Here is a 19,605-nt window from a genome sequence, read left to right as displayed (position 1 = left end):
TTTCACTGTCTAATGTAAAGTAAACCTGAACTTTCTCTTGTCTATGATTATTTTGACCTATTATTTCCCTTTGCTCTTATTGGTAATATCTCTAATACAAGACTTTTTTCTTCTTTTATAATTTCCAGTTTCCTAAAAGTTCTTTGTGCCCCTCACTGGTACACTACTCAATCCAGTTACCTCTCTGGTATTATATTTCTGGGAGAGTGTTCATGCTGTATTTATCTTGAGTTCTTTTTTATTCATACACATAGTAATTATTTTTTCATTCATTCATTCATTCATTCATTCATTCATTCATTCATTCATTCAACAGATATTCATCCATCTCTCAAACTTCTTTTATGATCAAGGCTTCTTCAGTCTTTCAGGACTTTCTTTTGTACTATAGAGCTAATAAGTTCTAGCCAGTTCATCCTTAACAAAATTCTTATTATTAATCACAGCACTATCACTTTTCCAGCTAATGTAAGAGAAGTGTTAATGAGTTGCCTCAGCTACATCTTGGTGATATTAATGGCTTTCACATTCATATTCATTCTAGTTATTGAAGCTCACCATGCCTAAGAAAGGTTTTTGAACTTTTATTAACTGTATATGTAATAGAATATAATACAGATTTTCATGAGGGTAGGAGGAGCAATCCATAGGAGCAAGAAACAACTTAGTTCTGATAGTTTGTGTAAGAGGATTGGGTAAAGAGGCTGCTTCCTAATAGTTCTCATGTGATTTATGAGAGTGGTAGTCTGCTTTAGTTTGGCAAAAGTCTGTCTATAGTGAAGAACGATAAGGAAGTCTACTTGGAAGATTCACAATGCATCTTTCTTTGTTTTTGGAGTCTGATAGTATAATATTTATTGTTCCTTCATGATTTGATCCAATACATATTACAGATTCCAAATAAGAATGTCATGTAGATAGATTATACAATTACTTTTGCCATGATCAGCAAGCCCATGAAGATGCAACTTGATGTGTAAAGTCAACATACTTTTTGTTAATGCCACATAGTTTTCTTTTCTAATATTATGGCACTCTTGAGGAATGATGTGAAAGCTGCAATTATAACATATTAATTAGGAACTGTCCTAATTCTTTAGTGGTGGGTTGCAGGCGGTATGCCCCAGTACGGACATACCAGATCCTGCCCGGAGCACCGGGTACTGTTCCAGTATGGTGCTCCGGAGGGCCCACCCACCTGCCCGTGCTACTTACCAAGTTTTAAAGCTATTGGCGCTTCCGTACATGCGCATGGCATGTACAACACCTGTGTGATGCTCTGCTGAGCAGCTAGAGCATTGCAGAGGCTTGCAGAAGCATCATTTGACACAATGCATATGTGTGCCACGCACATGTGCATGCACGCCGCATGCATGCATGTGGGTGATGCAGGGGTTGTTCCCACTGTACCGGTTGGAATGAACCCACCACGGTAATTCTGGCATGTTCTTTCTTTATCTTTATGCCTGTTGATATAAAAATCAGTAGAAGGATCAATTTTGTCAACCTTCCTTTTTAAAAAAACAGTGATAAAATATTAGAAGATGGCAATGTAGTATTGGCTTACCTGATATGCTCATTTTCTGAAGAAGTGGAGACAGCATCCTTGGGTGGGTGATTCTCACATACCATCCAATAGAACTGAGTCTGCAAAGTTTAAGTCCCGTCTCTTCCTGCTGAAATCCCCAGCTTTTTTGACGAAGACCAATATGCAGACAGACGTGCGTGAAAGGAAACAAATCTGTTCTGAAATAATGGACCGTACCCTAAGGATGGGGCAGGATGCGGTCTCTACTTCTTCAGAAAATGTGTGTATCAGATAAGCCAATGCTATATTTTCCTGACTTAGTGGAGACAGCATCCTTGTGTGAGACATACCAAAGCTTGTCCAACGTTATGGGTGGGAAACAATCTGGGATGAATCCCTCTGATCAACCCTAACCTGGTGTAAAACTTGCCTCCCAAAGGCTGCATCAGCCAATGCGTACCTCTCAATTCTGTAGTGTCTAATAAATATGGAAGGAGATGACCATGTGGCCATCTAGGAAATCTCATGTAATGATGCCCATGTGCCCCAGACAGCTGTGGCAGCTGTGCTACGTGTCAAATGTGCAGTAATGTGATCTGGAACTGGCTGATCCAGAGAAGAATATGCCTTTGCAATGCATGCCCTGATCCACCTTCCTAATGAAGAAGAAAAAACTTTGAGGCCCATAGAGTCCGGTTGAAAAGAAACAAACAATGCTTCAGTGCGATGGAAGGTTGACATCCTGCGTAAATAGATCTTCAGAGCTCTTTGAACATCTAGGGTGTGCCAGTTGTGCTCTAGAAGATGGAATTCACCTTAGGGATGAATGCTGGATCCACCCTGAGAATCACTCTGTCCATATGGAAGGTGCACAGATCCTGTCACATGGAAAGAGCTGCTAGTTCCGAGATCTGATGGGTGGATGTGATTGCTACCAGGAACAACACTTTTTGTGACCTATAGATAAGGGAAGCATCCCACAGTGGCTCGAATGGGGCCTGGGTGAGGGCCTGAAGGACAAGAGGCAGGTCTCATGAAGGGGAGCGATGTATGGTGGGTGGATGCAGGTTAGTAGCGCCCTTCAGGAATTGTCAAATGACCTGTCCAGGCCAGAACATAGAACGGAGAATAGTGCTGTGATCTGGTGACGGAGGGTGTTGTGTGCCAGCCTGGCAGCCATCCCGTCCTGTAGAAATTGGAGAATGTGATATGCCAAAGCTCGGAGGGGAGCCACCTTCCTGGGCCGACACCAAGAACACAAAGCCTTCCAAGTGGAGTCATAGATGTGAATGGTGGCCGGCCTCCTGGCTGCCTGGATCATGCGAATGCCATCTGAGCCATTATCAACCTCCATGTGGTCATCTTGACCCATTGTGTGTCCAGATGAGATATGGTCCCCTGGAAGAGAGAAATCCTGGAGAGGGGATCCTCCACAGAGGAGCAACCAACAGAGACAGGAGATTCATGAACCACAGGTGACGCAACCAGTGAGGTGCTAGGAGGATTAACTCTGCCTTTTCCTCCAGCAGCTTCCTGATGACTCGCTGGAGCAGAGGAAATGGAGGAAATGCATAAAGAAGACCCTTCAGCCAGTGACATCGTAGGCCATCCCTCTCCTCCATGCCTGGAGCTAAATACCTCATGTAAAACCAAGGGACCTTCTTGGTGAGGCTGGTGGTAAAGTGGTCAGCCATGGGAATCCTGAACCTTCTGGTCAGCTCTCTGAAGTGGGTTGTTCCCACTCAGCCTGATCTACCTGTGATCAGCTCAGCCAATCCACCATGATGTTGTCGGCACCTGTGATGTGCTCGGCCTGTACGGAAAGGAAGTTCCCAGGCCAGCAGCTTCTGGGCCTCTTTCATCAGCCGCTTGGATTGGGTTCCACCCTGCTGTTTGATGTGGGCTTTCGCCATCATGTTTTCTGTCAGGATCAACACATGCTGCCCCTCCACTGACAATTGGAAGTGCAGGAGCGCTAGGTGAATCACCCTCAGTTCCAGGAAATTGATCATCTGTTGCTTTTCTAAGTAGGTCCACTGATCCTGTCTCACCTCTGTGGCAGAATGGGCCTCCCATCCCAGCAGGCTGGCATCGGTGGTGATAGTCACCTGGAATGGTTCTAGGAACAAATAACCCTTTGTTATGGCCTATGATGACCACCAGGCCAGGGAATTGTGGACTCTGGGGGGCAAGGTGAGCCATACTGATGAACAGCTTTTTTTGTCCTTCTGGAATGGCAGTAGCAACCATTGGAGGGGCCTGCAGTGAAGTCTGGACCAGGGCACTATTGCAAAGCATGAGACCATTTGCCTAGCAGTTGGGACAGTTGGAGAAGCTGAACTCTGCGCTGTCTCTGAACCTCCAAAGCTAACTCCTGGAGGCTCTGCTGGCGTTCCTCCGACAGGAATACCTGACCTAGGCGGGTGTCTATGAGAGCGCCCAGGTGAATTATGCACCTGGTCGGAACTAGGTGGCTCTTGGAGAGGTTGATTGAAAAGCAGTGGTTTCTAGAACCTCTACAGCCTCCCACAGACCCCTGCGGGCCTGGTCTGGGAACCTGGACAAAGGAGAATGTCATCCAGGTAGCACATTATCCATATTGGACAGGCCCATAGGTGGGTCGCCAAGGCTGCTAGCAGCTTGGTGAATACTCTAGGTGCCAACGAGAGCCAAATGGGAGATCCTGATCTTGGTAGTGGTGCCCCTGGTAGCAAAAATGGAGAAACCATTGGTGTTCTAGTTGGATGGGGACATGGAGGTAGCCCTCCATCAGATCTATCGAGGTCAGGAAGTCATCCCTGTGGACACCCTCCAAGATGGTAATTAATAAGTGCATCTTGAACCGCCAGTAGACAATATGGTGATTCAAGACTTTGAAGTCTAGGATCGCCCTTCAGCCGCCCAAAGCCTGAACAAGAGGGAGTAAAACCTCTGCCCCTGTTGTTCCTCCGGCACCGGCTGAATTGCCTGATATCCCAGGCTTTTCTTTTCCTGGTCCCGGGATACGGGGCAGAGGAGGAAATGCTTTGGGGGATAGGAGGGAAATTCTAGGGAGAGGCCTGTTTTTATTGTCTCCCTGGCCCAGGCATCCATTGTTACCTATTCCCATCAGTCAGCAAAGGAGGCCAATCGACTGCCAATGGGAAGGTTCCTGGGGCAGTCACTCTTGTCTGTGGAAGAGACAGGAGTTTCCTGTATCTCGGTAAGATTTCCTGGAAGGGGGGAATCATTGGTATCCTCTACCTGTCCCGTCCTGCTGCTGCTGGGGACTCTGACATCCTGAGTACTGTCTGGCCAGACGGGAGAATCCATATCCCCTGTCCGGGTTCTGAAAGGATGACCTGAGATGATAAGGAGAAGCCCGGTTCTCAGTCCTGCAGAAGACGGAGGGGAGAATTTTCCTGTTATCCTTAGACTCAATAACCCTGCGCTCAAGGAGGCCCCCAAACAATTTATCCCCCACAAAAGGTTCAAAGGTGAGGCATCACTTATTCTTGGCATCGGCCTGCCAAGGCTGCAGCCACAGAAGAGGCCTGGCTACTATAGTGGACCCAACTGATTTAGCTGCAAACCTGGCCGCATCAATGGAGGCATCTGCTGAGAATTGAAGGGCCGCTTTCAACTTATAGAGGTTCTGGTGAGACCTCGAATCTGAGGCTGGGAGCCTGTACCTCAATTGCTGGAGCCACAGGAGAGAGGTTCTATTAAAGAAGGATGTGGCTGTGGCTGCCCTGAATTGCCCATGCTGCCGACTGGTGACCCTTAATGAGGATGTGTTCCATCGTCCTATCCTCCACCTTTAAGGCATCCTCCAGATTGCTTGGAACAACATTAGGTGAGGACAATGCAGCTATCAGAACATCCACCGAAGGGACCTCCAAGGCCTTGGCCAAATCCGGTCCAATATTGTAAAAGCGTTTGTCTTGGGCAGTGAGAAAGAGGCCCGACCCCGGAACTTCAATTGACGTTGGACCATGTCTGTGAAGAAGGGAGGTGAGGGAACCACCTCTTGTTGCATGATGGGCTCGGTGAACACCAGCCCAGCCCAGCCGAATCCCTTTTGGCCGCCGGGGACTTAGTGACCTGGGCTGCTTCTAGATTAGCTATCTTCTGGGCCTTGATTAAAAGAGACCTGAACATAGAAGGTTTGCTAAGAGAGTTTGCTCTAGATCTGAATCCTCATAGTCAGATAGTTCAGAGTCCGGAACATCCTCCTCATCCCCTGAGGATGAAGAACTGTCTGATGATCCCTATGACCATTCCTCCTGAATAGGGGCCTTGGTAGATCCCTAATCATTGTTCTCTTACCACACTTTTTATGCTTTTTGGAGGCAGAGAATTTCTTTTGTTGGAGGCCTGCTGCAATATCCTATCTAATAGCCTCCATAATGATGGCAGTCATGTCAGGAGGGAGGCGTTACTGCACAGGCAAGTAGCTGCCCGTGCCATAGGGGAGATGGCTGAACCTGTGGGCCCTGGACTGCTGTCCTTTCCGGGGCAGAGGGCTGAAGGGCCTCTTTTGTTTCCTGATCTCCTAACTCAGAACCCTCACTGTCTGGAAATAGATCTTCCTCAGAGCAGGGGACTTTGGCTGGTGAAGGTGTCTCAGAAGGAGCTGGAACTGGCACCGCCTGGGCCATGGCCTCTGTCTGTCTCTGTGCCGTCTCTTGGGCCTTAGCAAATTGCTTGTCTAAGGCATTTTGCCTACTGAGTTCTGCTCTCTGTGTGGCCTTTTGATTTGCCCTTGGATTTTCCTCCCCTCTTAGGGGGAGAGGACTTATGCCTGCTGGATAGGTGAAGGGTTGATGGGCCCTCTAGACAGTCATCTAACAAAGGGGATGAAGCCTCTCCTGCACCTACCTACATTGCAGCTGACACTGCTAGACAACTAATGTTAAAACAATGGATGTGACACTCCCAACAAAGGGCACACCCGGTTGTGGGTTTTGTGATGAGAGCATATAATGGTGCTCTTTAGACAAGCATGCCTGGGCCTGTCTCTAGCCCGCAATGAGAGACCACAGGTCCCTGTGCTAAGGCCTCAAGCTATTGAGCAAGGCAGGGCTGTTACTTCCTAATCTTTAGTGAGCTGATCTGAAGCTGCCATGCTCTAGCTGCCTAGCTGAGTGATAATCCATCCTCTGCAAGAGAATCCTGTTGGCAAAGGCAGTGGTAGAACTTAAGGCCCTCTCTGTACATGTAGTCCTCAGGGCTTATAGCAGTAAACTTATATACCGCTTCATAGGCCTTTCAGGCCTCTCTAAGCGGTTTACAGAGAGTCAGCATATTGCCCCCAACAATCTGGGTCCTCATTTTACCCACCTCGGAAGGATGGAAGGCTGAGTCAACCCTGAGCCGGTGAGATTTGAACCGCTGACCTGCTGATCTAGCAGTAGCCTGCAGTGCTGCATTTAACCACTGCGCCACCTTGGCTCTTATAATGGTGGCCTAGAGGGAATCCCCAGGGAAGCTAGGCTGTGGCTCCAAGGAAAAAGGGCCTTCCAAAATGGCGGCTATCACTATCAGTGACTCCAAAATGGCAGCCGCCAGCTCTTCGTGCCAAAACAGCACTCAAAATGGCATCCGCTACCCCAATAGCGCTAGAAAAGTGCTCTGCGGCTTTGAACAGCGTCGGCAAGCTGATCCCGGCTCCCTGTGGTGACCACTGCAAGAGGGGAAAAGGTCTCTGGCACTTTAGCAATAGCAATAGCAGTTAGACTTATATACCACTTCGTAGGGCTTTCAACCCTCTCTAAGTGGTTTACAGAGTCAGCATATTGCCCCCAACAACAATCCGGGTCCTCATTTTACCCACCTCGGAAGGATGGAAGGCTGAGTCAACCCTGAGCCGGTGAGATTTGAACAGCTGAACTGCAGTCAGCTGAAGTAGCCTGCAGTGCTGCATTTAACCACTGCGCCACCTTAGCTCCCTGTGCTTTAAACAGCACAGGGAAGCTGATCCCAGCTCCCTGTGCTCCTACATGGCTCCGAAGCTCGCTTGCAAAATTGGCCGCCCTCCAACCTCTGCACTTCCCAGGGCCCACTAACAACTTACTGGGGGCATCTGCAGCTGCAAATGCCCTCCTGCGATCAGTAGCCACCTGCACTGCTGGGCCAATGCCTTGTGGTACTGTCTCCCCAGGGAGTAAGCCACCTGCAGGGAATCAATGAGGGGAGCTAAGGAATCTAAAAGTAAAAAGGAGTAAAGAAGAGAGGTAGCACAGTATTTAGAGAGAGATTGATAAGCACATCTTATTCAAGTGGTGGTGAATCACAAAAGCTGGGGATCTCAGCAGGAAGAGGCGGGACTTAAACTTTGCAGACTCAGTTCTATTGGATGGTACGTGAGAATAACCCACACAAGGATGTTGTCTCCACTAAGTCAGGAAAATAAAAAGGAAGTAGCATCTTCTCTCAACCTATAGTATCAGCCATGTCCAGAATGATTAGTCCAGGAACTTTGGCAGAGTGTGGTCCTCAGACCCTTAGAGAGGTAAAGGTTCAGTGTGAATCTCACCTGATGTTTCAAAGGACAGCAACCATGGCAGAGAAGGCTCTTTTCCTGGAACTCACCCACAAGAAAGGTTAATGGTGTGGATAACAGATAGCATATATAAATAAATAAAAATATTATTGAAATTCCCATTATATATGGTGTTAAATATTAAGAATCCAAAATATGTAATAGGAATCAATCTCAGCAGTTAAAAGAATAAGCTCTTCTGTATTTCAAAGAAAAACTTGGAAGATTTGAGAAAAAATAGAGGAATCTAATTTGTGAAAACCAACAAAACCAACAATTAATTAAAATGGTAGCAATTAGGAATTATTGCATATATTACAATAATATAATAGACAAAAACAGTAGCAATTTTTACAGTGAGCCCATACTGATTAATGAGCAAAGAGCAGTATATGATTATGTGGGCAAGCACTTGCAAAGCAACCTTTCTTCAATGATTTTCACTAATGTACCAGGATGAACGGGAAGGACATTTGTTTCCACTTGATCCTCATTAAAGTTAGAGGAGGTGGACATGTTGCTATTACTGTAACATCATTCAATATTGCAGAAACAATGATGCCTGGTGGTAGGAAAGCACATTTAGAATACCCCTCAACATGAATAAAAATGCTCTTTTTTGTAATGTCAAAACAAAAACAAAATAACCCAAGAGCATTCCTCCAATACTTCAGAATATGACAGGCTTATTATCTATTATAAGAGCCCCATGATTGGAAAGGAGAACTTTGAAGCCCTAGACCAGTCTCCTTGTGATATATGTTGAAAGAATGAGACCTTGGGGGAAATTTAATTATTTGTTGTGGCAGATTTCTACTAGCTACTATCTGTTATTGAAAAAAGAAATAACATTGAGATGGAGAATTTATGTATGGGGAAAAAATCCTAAACTTATAGAGAAATTTTGTCAAGTTTCAATTGAAGAGAAAGAATGAGTAAGATAGAAGGAAGAGTTCTTACTAGATATTGGAGAAAACACAATTAAGAAAAATCAAAATAATGAAATATTGCCAGAAAATATAGCATGCAACAAGAACTATAGAGGAATAGTTCATCTATACAATATCTGATAATCCTGCAGAACTGTTCTCAAAGAAGTCTATCTTGATTCCTTTCAACTAAGTGATGAAAAAATTCAATTACACATGCATTAAATACTTCCTTGGAATTATGAAAAAAATATTGCTTCTTCAATGCTCTCAGTGAAGTAGTTAATACCACTCAATTTCCAACATAATTCCTCTTTCAGTTGAACTCTCAGGATGTCCACTACATAAACTGGAATTAAAGATAGGATTTGCAATTATTTTGATAAAGAGCTTGACTCTCCCTAGGCTTTGCAATGGAATGTGAATGATTGCGGAAGATCTTCACAAGAATTACAGTGTAACAAGGATAACTGGACAATGTCATGACAATGACCTCATCACGATTCCAAGAATTATGCTCAATTTTTCAAAAATGAGGACTCTGCCTTCAACAGACATAGTTCTCAATACAATATTTGCTCTCAATGTACATAAAGCACAAGTACCAGCCATGGAAAATGTGCTGATTTATCTGGGGAAAAAAACAACTGATTTCTAACATAAAGTTGTTACTTTATGTCAAGGGGAAAAAAAACAAGTGAAAATGTTAGAGTAGTTTTAGAAAATGGCAGATCAACTACCTATGTTGCCATCAAAAGCATCCTTTGTTAGAAACATCTATAATTACCTTGCTACAAATCTTTTTTCTTTAATAAAATGATGTTTTTTTCTTTTATTTCTAAACCAAAACAATAGCAATCAGCTCATGGACATTCTATTTTTCTGTTTAGTTAAGGAAATATCTTTGAAAACATGAACCAAAAGGGCAAATCAAGTAATTATCTCATATTAGGTCTAAGCTAAATTCATTTGTTATAGGTCTTATATTGATCTGGGACAAATTTTATAGCAAAGAATGACATATTAGATTTCATTATGAACTATTTATAAATATGAATATAAAAAGAGTTTTATGCTGTTGATTGAAGAATACAGTGATTTAGTACTTTTTAAAATTAAGAATGGAGAATGATTATTATCAATCAATAAATCAAGTTAATGGAAGGAAATAATCACAAATAAACAAAAGCTTTCTATTTTTATGGCCAATGTGTTCAAAGTGGAATATAGATTTTCTTTTTAAGGAATTTATTCTCTTCACTGAGATATTAGGCAGTCAAAATTCTCTAGAATCAAATTAAAAAGCTAACAGCAATTCAGTAATTCTGGAATATTTAGATTAGTTCAACAGGTACTATGTGGAATTCATTGTTCTGAATTCTGAACAATAAATATATGATAATATTTGAAAACTTCCATAATTTTGTAGTAGGAATGTGCTGACAACTTTTGATCTGGTAATGAACAAATGAATATTAGACGATAGAACCAACATATTTTTTTTTAAGTAAATAAAATACGTTTTTACACACATGCACAGACATGGATATGATAACATTTTTGGAAGATACTAAAAACATAAGATTTTAAATTTATATTCTGAAAGCCTCTATCTCAGAACCACTGTTCAATAAATAAAAGTTAGTAAGTTTATAAAAGTTAAATAATTGCCAGCTTTCTGAGTAATCATATTTATAAGCCTAGTACTTGCTTAGTTGTGAAGAGATATCTTACATAAGAAGCTGTTTGAACCTTAAAAGCCATACAAATTCCAGGTTCTCCTGAATTGGCTTATTTTCAAAGAATAAAATGTCAACTAAATTACAGAGGCATCACTCATGGAACGCATTAGACTTCAGAGAATTCTGTCATGGATGACAGCATTTCCCAAGCTTTATTTCTCCCCAAAATCAATACATTTAAGAGTATAAGCGCTACAGCACTGGATCTGTGAAAAGATCCATCGGATTCAGTTTCTGCTTTCCAGTAATGGAAACACATAAAAGACAATATGAAGGCATCACGACTCCCCCAACTTTCTTCCAAATATCTAAAAGAAAGTTGGATGCTCATTACTTAACTACTGTGGTGGATGGGCAATAGAGCATTGATTGATCTGTTCTCCTTAAAACTGTAAGCACTGATCAAGTGGTAATGATTGGGAGACAGGAGTGAGAGAGCTTCAAAACTGCAATCTTTGAGCACCCCTAGTTACTATTTCTTACAACCATAATCATCCAGACAGTTCTGAGCATATAAAGACTGGCTGCTGACTGGCTGATGATGGTTGAAAAGAAAAAACTTTATTTAGAGTGTATCAAATAGTCATGAAGGATTGTGATTTGACTGTTAAACTAATGATCTTTAGACAGCAAAATCAGTTTACTTCTTTTTTTAACTCCATTTTATCTCATTTCTATTGTAATCTTTGATGCATTAAACATATTCAAATATGGACAAACTATGTCTTTCTCAAAATATTCTCAAAAATATTTGTCTCTTTTTAAACCAGGAACTCTTCTGCAGCCTTTGAGAAATGAAGATGATGATTACTAAACTATGCTAAGCAACATTCCAACCCAGGAGAGCAGTTTATTTTAGAATTCACAGACACTGGATTGATTTGATTTCTCTACTTGTAAAACTCTGTGGTATAACTTTATGGATATTGGAAAATATGAACTGCAGATTAACCCCCCTTTTTCAATACCAATCCAAGAGACAATGAAGAAAGATTGTTTCTGAATGAGAGAACTCCACAAACTCCACATTTACATTTTATGAGCAAACGTTTCAGAGCAAAGTAGAAACCCTTGTCTAGTTTCCCATTAAGCAAGGAATCATGAATCTTGAGACTCAAGCTGAAATCTCAATCCCTCCTAAATCATTGTAAGGTATGAGCTGTTATCAGAGTTGGCAGGAGGCTGGTAGTGAACCATCAGCAAGTTTCAGATTAGCATCTTCCCTTCAAAAGATTACAATACAGTTTATGCTTCAGGTGTTGTGATTAGAATGCAAAGAAGGATAAAAGCTGCTCGTTCTCTAGCAGGTCAGTCACCTACTAGAACTATGTTAATAAATGTTTGTTTATTTAAGCAATCAAATTAAAGGAGGAGAAAAAGAGAGAGAGAGATGTGTGTAACAATTTGAGACTATAGTTCAAGCATGGATGTGAACAATACTACATTTAATTAGACTTTGGTTGATATGTATTATTTTAAAATTAATGAATAGTTCAGTGTCATAGAGCAACCTTTTTTTTTACTAAGTCTAATTAGCATACATTAAAAAAATCCTCTAATTGTTCTATTTTTAAAAAATGAAAATATTAAAGAATCTGTAATAGAGAACTAGAACACAAAATGACCTTTCATTTATGATACCTTCAACATCATAAACATGCCTGCATTGCAACCTCTGATTTTTAGCTATTTATTATAAAAATTGGGAATTTTGACTCTTTACACTAGGATAAATTGGATATGATGCATGTAAAAAATAAATAAAAGGGGTTTCTGCAACCACCATCTTGATTTTTTAAATCCTCCTGAAGATCTCCCAGTGCCCTTTTCTTGAAAACATATCCTATGTTATTTGTTTGTTTACTGTTTCTAGTGTACTCTACTCTTTGAGACAACATTTTTGTGTGCATTAGAATCTTCAAAGACTATTATATAGATTTATTAAGATAATGTGTTATTTTGAGTAAGTTTACCTTTTTTTTGATGCAGTATTTTGGTTTAAAATGTATTTTCCCTATAAGACTATGTATATTTTGATTGTATTTTCAATACTTAAATAGATTGAGACTTTATGCAAGAGTAGGTAGCTAAAAAATAGATCATAACATTTGGCAGATAAATCTAAACTTGATTTTCATTGGTGAATTTTTGATATATATCTTGTCAACATTTTAATTAGTCTTTTTGTTTTGACATAAAAGGCAACTGAACAATCTCTAAGTTTACTGGGTGGTTTTTCTTATGAAATAAATTTCTAGGCTTTCTTTACTTAAATTTTAAGTCAGATTTTTAAAATGACCCCAAAAGCTCATATTTTTAAATGTTTTAAAATGTTGACATTTGTAAAGTTTTTCTCTTCGTAATTACCATAATTACCAAGATTTATGTTCCATTCTCAATGACTGATTTATATAATTGGAAAAATCAAATTCCTAATTATAGAGAAAACCTAGATCAGATATAATGCCCTTTTGCATCCATTTTTATGAACTCACCAGTCTACTTGGGCAGATATACAAAGTCTGATGGAAATTTTATTAACCCTAGAGAAAAAAAGGCTGGTGAAGGGAACCATGAATAAGCAAAAGGATCATGCAAAAGATCCGGACTGGACATGTTTACTGGAGGAACCAGATTGGGAATCTCAGTCCATTCGGCTGCAAAATTATTGGACCTTGAATTTTATAAATTCAGTGAACCTTGTGCCCAGATATATAAAGTTTGTCACCAAAGAATACAAAATCATTCTGCTAATAATCAGTGTAATATTTCCCCTTAAGATAGGAGGAAATCTAAGTAGTTTTAACTGGAAAACTGTTTCAACTGAGAAATAAGTTCATCTGGGAAACTGTGAGCATCCTAGATCAAGCTCCAAAAACATTGGGGAATTCCTAGAAGCTTGGTAGTCATACAAATCAGCCATAAAAAGAAACATACAAATAAACATTTACACCCCATTCAAAAGAGTCAATGAAAAAGCTAAAAAGGAAACAAAATGACCAGAACACCTTCATGCCAGCAAACAACACCCAAATAAGCAGGAATTAACCAGAGAAACAATCAAGTAGTAAACAGCTACAAGTCAAGTCAAGGAATTATCAAGGAGAAAACAAACTGCTACCAAGGATGATGGCAAAAACCTACTGTATATAAACAGAGCCAACTTTAGTCTCAGCACAATCACATCAGCACAATCACATCTCCACCATTTAGGCTGTAGATTCGGATACATACAAGCCAATTTTTTGGGGTCTAAATGTTACATTTATTAAGTTACATGAGGTCCTACATTTTCCCACAGCTTTACTGCCAAGCAAAATATATTGAAGAGATTACTACCTCTAATTCTTTGACAATACATGAGCAACTGGATAGTGTAGTGCTTAGAACATTAACATTTGACATGGAAGACCAGGTTCAAATTCTGGCTGGATCTTACCTTACAAATGTTGGTCTTTGGAAAAAGTACCTCTAATCCTTTACCTGTCCATCTCAAACATGATGGTCATTCAGACCTGGATTAATCATGCTCATTCAGACCTGGATTAACAAAATCCATGTCCTATGCAGGGGAACCAAGGCAATGTGACAATACATATGCTCCTGGAACAAATCATACACGGATGAAACAAAAGAATCTGATATTGATAAAATGTCATCACAATAATGGATGCAATGAGAACAGATATATGAAATATATGAAAGGACTATGGAGGAATAGAAGAATTACATCTAAATGGAAACAGTTAATCTATGCTTCAACGTAATAAAGAGGAAGCTGCTCTCACAACTTGAGATAGATCAATCACACATTATATCCTGAGCTCAAGAAATTCAGAAGAATATCTGAAGCTAGAATGTCAATAACATCACCTCCATTACAGAGCACAACTGCTCCCCACAACATGGAATATCCTATCTGGCATCATTCTGTCAAGCTTTATGATAATATAGTCTAGTTCTCTACCACAACTCAGAAGAGCATTGGAAACATCAGAGGCTCAAAATACTAGTTGCCCAATGAAGGTTCAAACTGATCAATCTGAGCACAGCTGGGATTGACTAAGGGAAAGACTGTGACACATGTGGATCTGTGAATGTCTTGCAGTACACAAACTCAACAGGACATTAAGAATCTTTCTTAACAACTAAGTAGAAATGTGGAAGACAATACTGGAAATCAAGTCAAGACAGTTCTTACAAATGGCCACCAAATGGGGCATATATCATATATATCAGCATTGTCCCCAAAGCTGTACTTTCTAGGCGTCTATCAATTATACACAACAAGGGCCATATATGGATATAGTTTCAAGAGTGGATCTACCATCAGCCATCTCCTCCACATGGATCACATCAAGCTGAGATTGAGCAAGATATCAATTTACTAATCTACCTGACATGGATCTCAAGTAACAATATTGTGATTCAGATCCAGAAGCACAGCCAGGTACTCATCAATCAACCAGATATTGTCCTAGTAAACAGAGACCAAAAGACATCAGTAGTGATAGAGGTAGCAGTGCCAAATAGTAGTAACATTAGGAAGAATAGAATAGAATAGAATAGAATAACAGAGTTGGAAGGGACATTGGAGGTCTTCTAGTCCAACCCCCTGCTTAGGCAGGAACCCCCATACCACTTCAGACAAATTGTTATCCAATCTCCAGTGTTGAAGCATTCACAATTTCTGGAGGCAAGTTGTTCCACTGATTAATTGTTCTAACTGTCAGGAAATTTCTCCTTAGTTCCAGATTGAAATAAGTACACAAAATAATAAAAGAGCTACTTACAGAAGGTAAGTAGCTTACTACTTACTACTTGTATTTCAAAGGGAAGAAATACTTATTTAATTTTACACATATTAACAGCTGTTGGAATTATGTTTGCACAACAGTGGAAAAAACAAAGATATGAAAATGAATAAATATTAGAATATGCAGGAATGAATAAATTGACAATTAAAATCAAGAAGGCTTTGAATACTTTTTCATGTGGGATTTGTTTTATCAATTGCTAACTAACAGAAACAGAAAGAAATCTAAAAGTATGAAAGAAAACACCAATTATGTAAGAAAAGGACACTAAAATATATAAGGAAATATTATTAGTATTAATTAATTAATTAAAATATTATTATTATTATTAATCATTATTAATGTGTAGATAACTGCGGAACATTACACCCACACCCACACAAGCTATGACAGTGCCAGAAAAACACCAAAAAATAACAATTTCCCCCCAAAAGACTGCAGATGAAACCAGTTTTTCCCTAACCCTAAGAACAGGAAAGACAAAGCCACTGGAATAAAAACCATCAAGGCATTGTGGGAAATTATAAAGGACAGTGCCAGGAAGCTCACAGAACCAGCAACCACGTCACAATTACTAAACAACCAGGTATCACACAGAAACACACAAAATCTGGTAAAGCTGCCTTGCACCAACCTAGCCTGCCCATAGAAAAGCAGCCACCTTGAGATACATAAACCATGCACCAACCTGTACACTTACTTGCATCACAAATAAAACATTTGCAAAATGGAATAACATTTCTTGTAACAAACATTCTATAAACAATAAATAAAAAATACCTAAAAATAATTAAAAACCACCAAGTTCAGAGAACACCAAAGGACCCCACAGTTCTGTCCCTCTTTATCTTTTTCCTTTTTGTCCTATCTTTCTCCTCCTTCTCCCACAACCCCACTCCCTTCTAGCACTGATGATGTTACCTAGTTTGGTAATGAAATGTCTGTAAGAAAACCACCAAGCTCAGAAAGCAGCAAAGATTCCACTATCCCCCACCTCCTCTTTCTTCCTCTCTTTCTCCTTTTTGTCCTTTCTCCTCCCTCCCCCACAACTGCCCATTCAAAGTAGTCTAAGACACCTTCTTTTCCTCTGCAGCAAACTTGTGGCAGCTCCCTCCCCGTGCCTTCTCGCCTTCCCTCAGGTGGAACTTGCTTGCACTCACCCTCTCTCAAGGCTCTCAGCTCCTCCAGGGACGCCTCGCCGCGGTGCCTCAACAAAGGCCTTGCAAGGTCCCGAACCTGTCCAAGGCGCCGGCTGCACCGCATAAGCTCCTGCCCCCGCGCCCATCCTTTTTGGAAACCTGGCATCTTGGGCAAGTCTGGGGACCTTGCAAAGGCCTTGCGAGATCCCTGAACTTGTCCAAGGTGCCGGCCACGCCATGTAAGCTCCCGCCCTCATGCCCGCACCGATGCTTTTTGGTAGCCTGGCATCTTGGACAAATCTGGGGACCTTGCAAAAGCCTTGCAAGGTCCCCAAACTTGTCCAAGATGCCAGCTGCACCATGTAAGTCCTGCCCCCACCCCTGTGCTTTCTGGTGGTCATGTGGCCCTGCGCTATAAGCGAGCCCGGGATCCTTGCAAGGCCTCAAAAGATCACTGGACTCGCTTATAGTTCAGGGCCGTGGCAGGCCACTCCAGATTGCCTTCTGCTGCCCCCCCCCCCAGACTGCGCTTAGTTGTAGCTTACTTACCTCCTCGGAGTCAGCAGGCAGCAATAGACAGCCAAGCAGTAAAAAAGGTAAGTGGTTTTAGATAGGTTTCTTAGAGGAGGGTAGGGTGATTGGTGAGCCAGCCAATCAGTGAGTGGTGGGTGGGGCTAGAATAGTGCGGACAGGCAGGGGGAGTGAGCAATGGAGCGGCTTCCAGATGGGCGGGGTGAGTGAGCAAGCGACAGGGCCGGGGCAGGCGTTCCGGAACTTACTTCCAGGTCCGGTGACGAACCAGTTCGTGAGAACCAGTGTGGACTGGCAGCAACCCACCACTGCCTATAAGGGTAAGTTTTTAAAAAAAATAAATGTCATATTCATAAGTAACTTTATTCTTCATAAATGGAATTATTAAACACTTAAAATCTAAATTACAACTTGCTATTTGGGATCATTTTTACCATAATAAATTCAAATCATTGGATAATGAAGTCCATAATTGTACTATACGTTTAAATAACAATTATTTTCTTCTATCTCTTATCTGATGCATCAGTTATGTTCTGGTAGAATTTCAGTTTCTGATGGTGTAATAAAAGAAAATATTTTTTAACTTTCTACATAGTTATCTTTGGATATCTTTATCATCTTGCCCATCTTTCTAACTAAATAGCCACAAACAGCTTAATCAAACTAGTTTTTTCTGCAGTTTCATTAAATCTTCTGCTTGTTTGTAATGTAGTGACCAGCAGTGTAATATAAGTTAGTAACCAGAAGACCAACAATTATCAGTGATCATTTCCTAAGCAGATCACATCATATAAATAGAAAGTTATAGGTTTCACAACACTCTAGTTTCTTGTTAATTTCATTGTCCTACTTCCCAAATATTACAAAATCAAAAAATATAGAAGCATGACATTAATTTAAATCAGAATCTTGCCTATGAAATTGTTGCATACAATATTATGTGCCAAATAAGACCGATATTGTAACTAAATTTAATAAGAAACTATATTGTTCTGAATTTGACAATATAGATTCTTATTAAATGTAGTTACAATATTGATTAAATTGTTGGTTAAAATTCACAGAAGAGTTACATAAGATACATATATAAAGAAAAAAGGAACAGAAAGAATTACATTAGATTAAATATTTGCATAATAATTTTCAAATATTAGGAAAATATAAAATATTAAACCAACTGCAAAAAAAGTACATATTTGGAAATATATATATACACACATATAGAAGCTATACAAAGCATTAATATTCCAAATGAAAAAAAGTCTTAAGTTTAAGTTGACAGATATATTAAATATTTTCATTACAATTCAACAGTTGTATTGGGCAGATATTCTATATTTTTCTGAGTTTAGGTAGCAATCTATCAATTGGATAATCCCTTGATTCAACCCTATAATTGAATACTTGTAAATATCTGCTGATAAGAACAAATTCTGTGTTGCTTAATCTTGTAGAAAGGGCCTACCACCCCAGAATAAACTATTTTACAGACTAAAAAAAGTACCAGAATAGAATATTTCCCCTAAAGAAGAAGAGGAGAAAAATCTCCTTAAAAAAGACAGAAAGCAGCCCCAGTCTTTCCTCCACTACAACAACCTGCAGGCAAAGCTTTAGGAAACTAAATTTCATTCACAAAACAATGTATACATTGTAAAATGTGCTTCCCTAAAACAATCTCCAAACAGACAGAATAGATCAGGGATTGAAACTGATTAGGCTAACGAGATTAACAAAAGACGACAAAACACCTTAAGATTTGCATCTCCCTTCACCTCTTGGGCCTGTCAGAACTCCACACATCACAAAGGGAATTTCACAGCAGGAATTAAAATATAAACAACCCCCCACCAAAAAAAATCATTTTCATATAGATGATGACATATAAATCACAAATGGTCCAAAAACTCACTTGCTTACAACGCCAATTTACCAGCTTCACCCAGGAATATATGCTGTTGTCACTGTTGTTACTGGTCCAATAAACAGAAACATTCTTTCCAACTGTATTCTGCCTTAAAATTATATTTCCTTTCCCTGCATTTCTCTCCCAGCTTGGAATAAGATATGGACTGGATTTAACATCCAACAATCTGTGATGGTAGAATTTTTATATTTAAGTTGCTATTTTTTTTTATAAATATCCACAAATAACCCACCTGTTAGAATATGACATGAAAACATTTATAAGGGGAACGGTTCTATTTTAATTATTGTGAATGAAACATATTGCAAAACAACTGAGTCATTGTCATAGCTATATGATAGTTCTGTCAACCAACTCCATCATTTTATGAAAAGATTATGATTCCTGTGGCCCGGAACATAGTCCTCTGTCTAATCATTTGTCAAACTCCATGACTTCAGTCATAACAGATCATAAATTGATTTTATGA

General features: G+C 40.2%; 1 long non-coding RNA gene across 1 annotated transcript in view; it reads left to right on the top strand.

The window, feature by feature from the left end:
* Nucleotides 1–12,149, top strand: part of LOC148045924 (uncharacterized) — an 80,693-nt gene extending 68,544 nt beyond the window's left edge. Inside the window, exon 3 of the long non-coding RNA XR_015696252.1 lies at nucleotides 11,493–12,149. This is a non-coding gene — a long non-coding RNA (uncharacterized LOC148045924). The remainder of the gene's footprint in view (nucleotides 1–11,492) is intronic.
* Nucleotides 12,150–19,605: the final 7,456 nt, after the last annotated feature.

Source organism: Thamnophis sirtalis, unplaced genomic scaffold, assembly GCF_051295495.1.
Source record: "Thamnophis sirtalis isolate CommonGarterSnake01/CBP01778 unplaced genomic scaffold, rThaSir2_p1.2 scaffold_4, whole genome shotgun sequence".
NCBI classification, from domain to species: Eukaryota; Metazoa; Chordata; class Lepidosauria; order Squamata; family Natricidae; genus Thamnophis; species Thamnophis sirtalis.
Note: the sequence above shows the minus strand (reverse complement) of the source record. Positions and strands in the feature narration are given on the sequence as shown.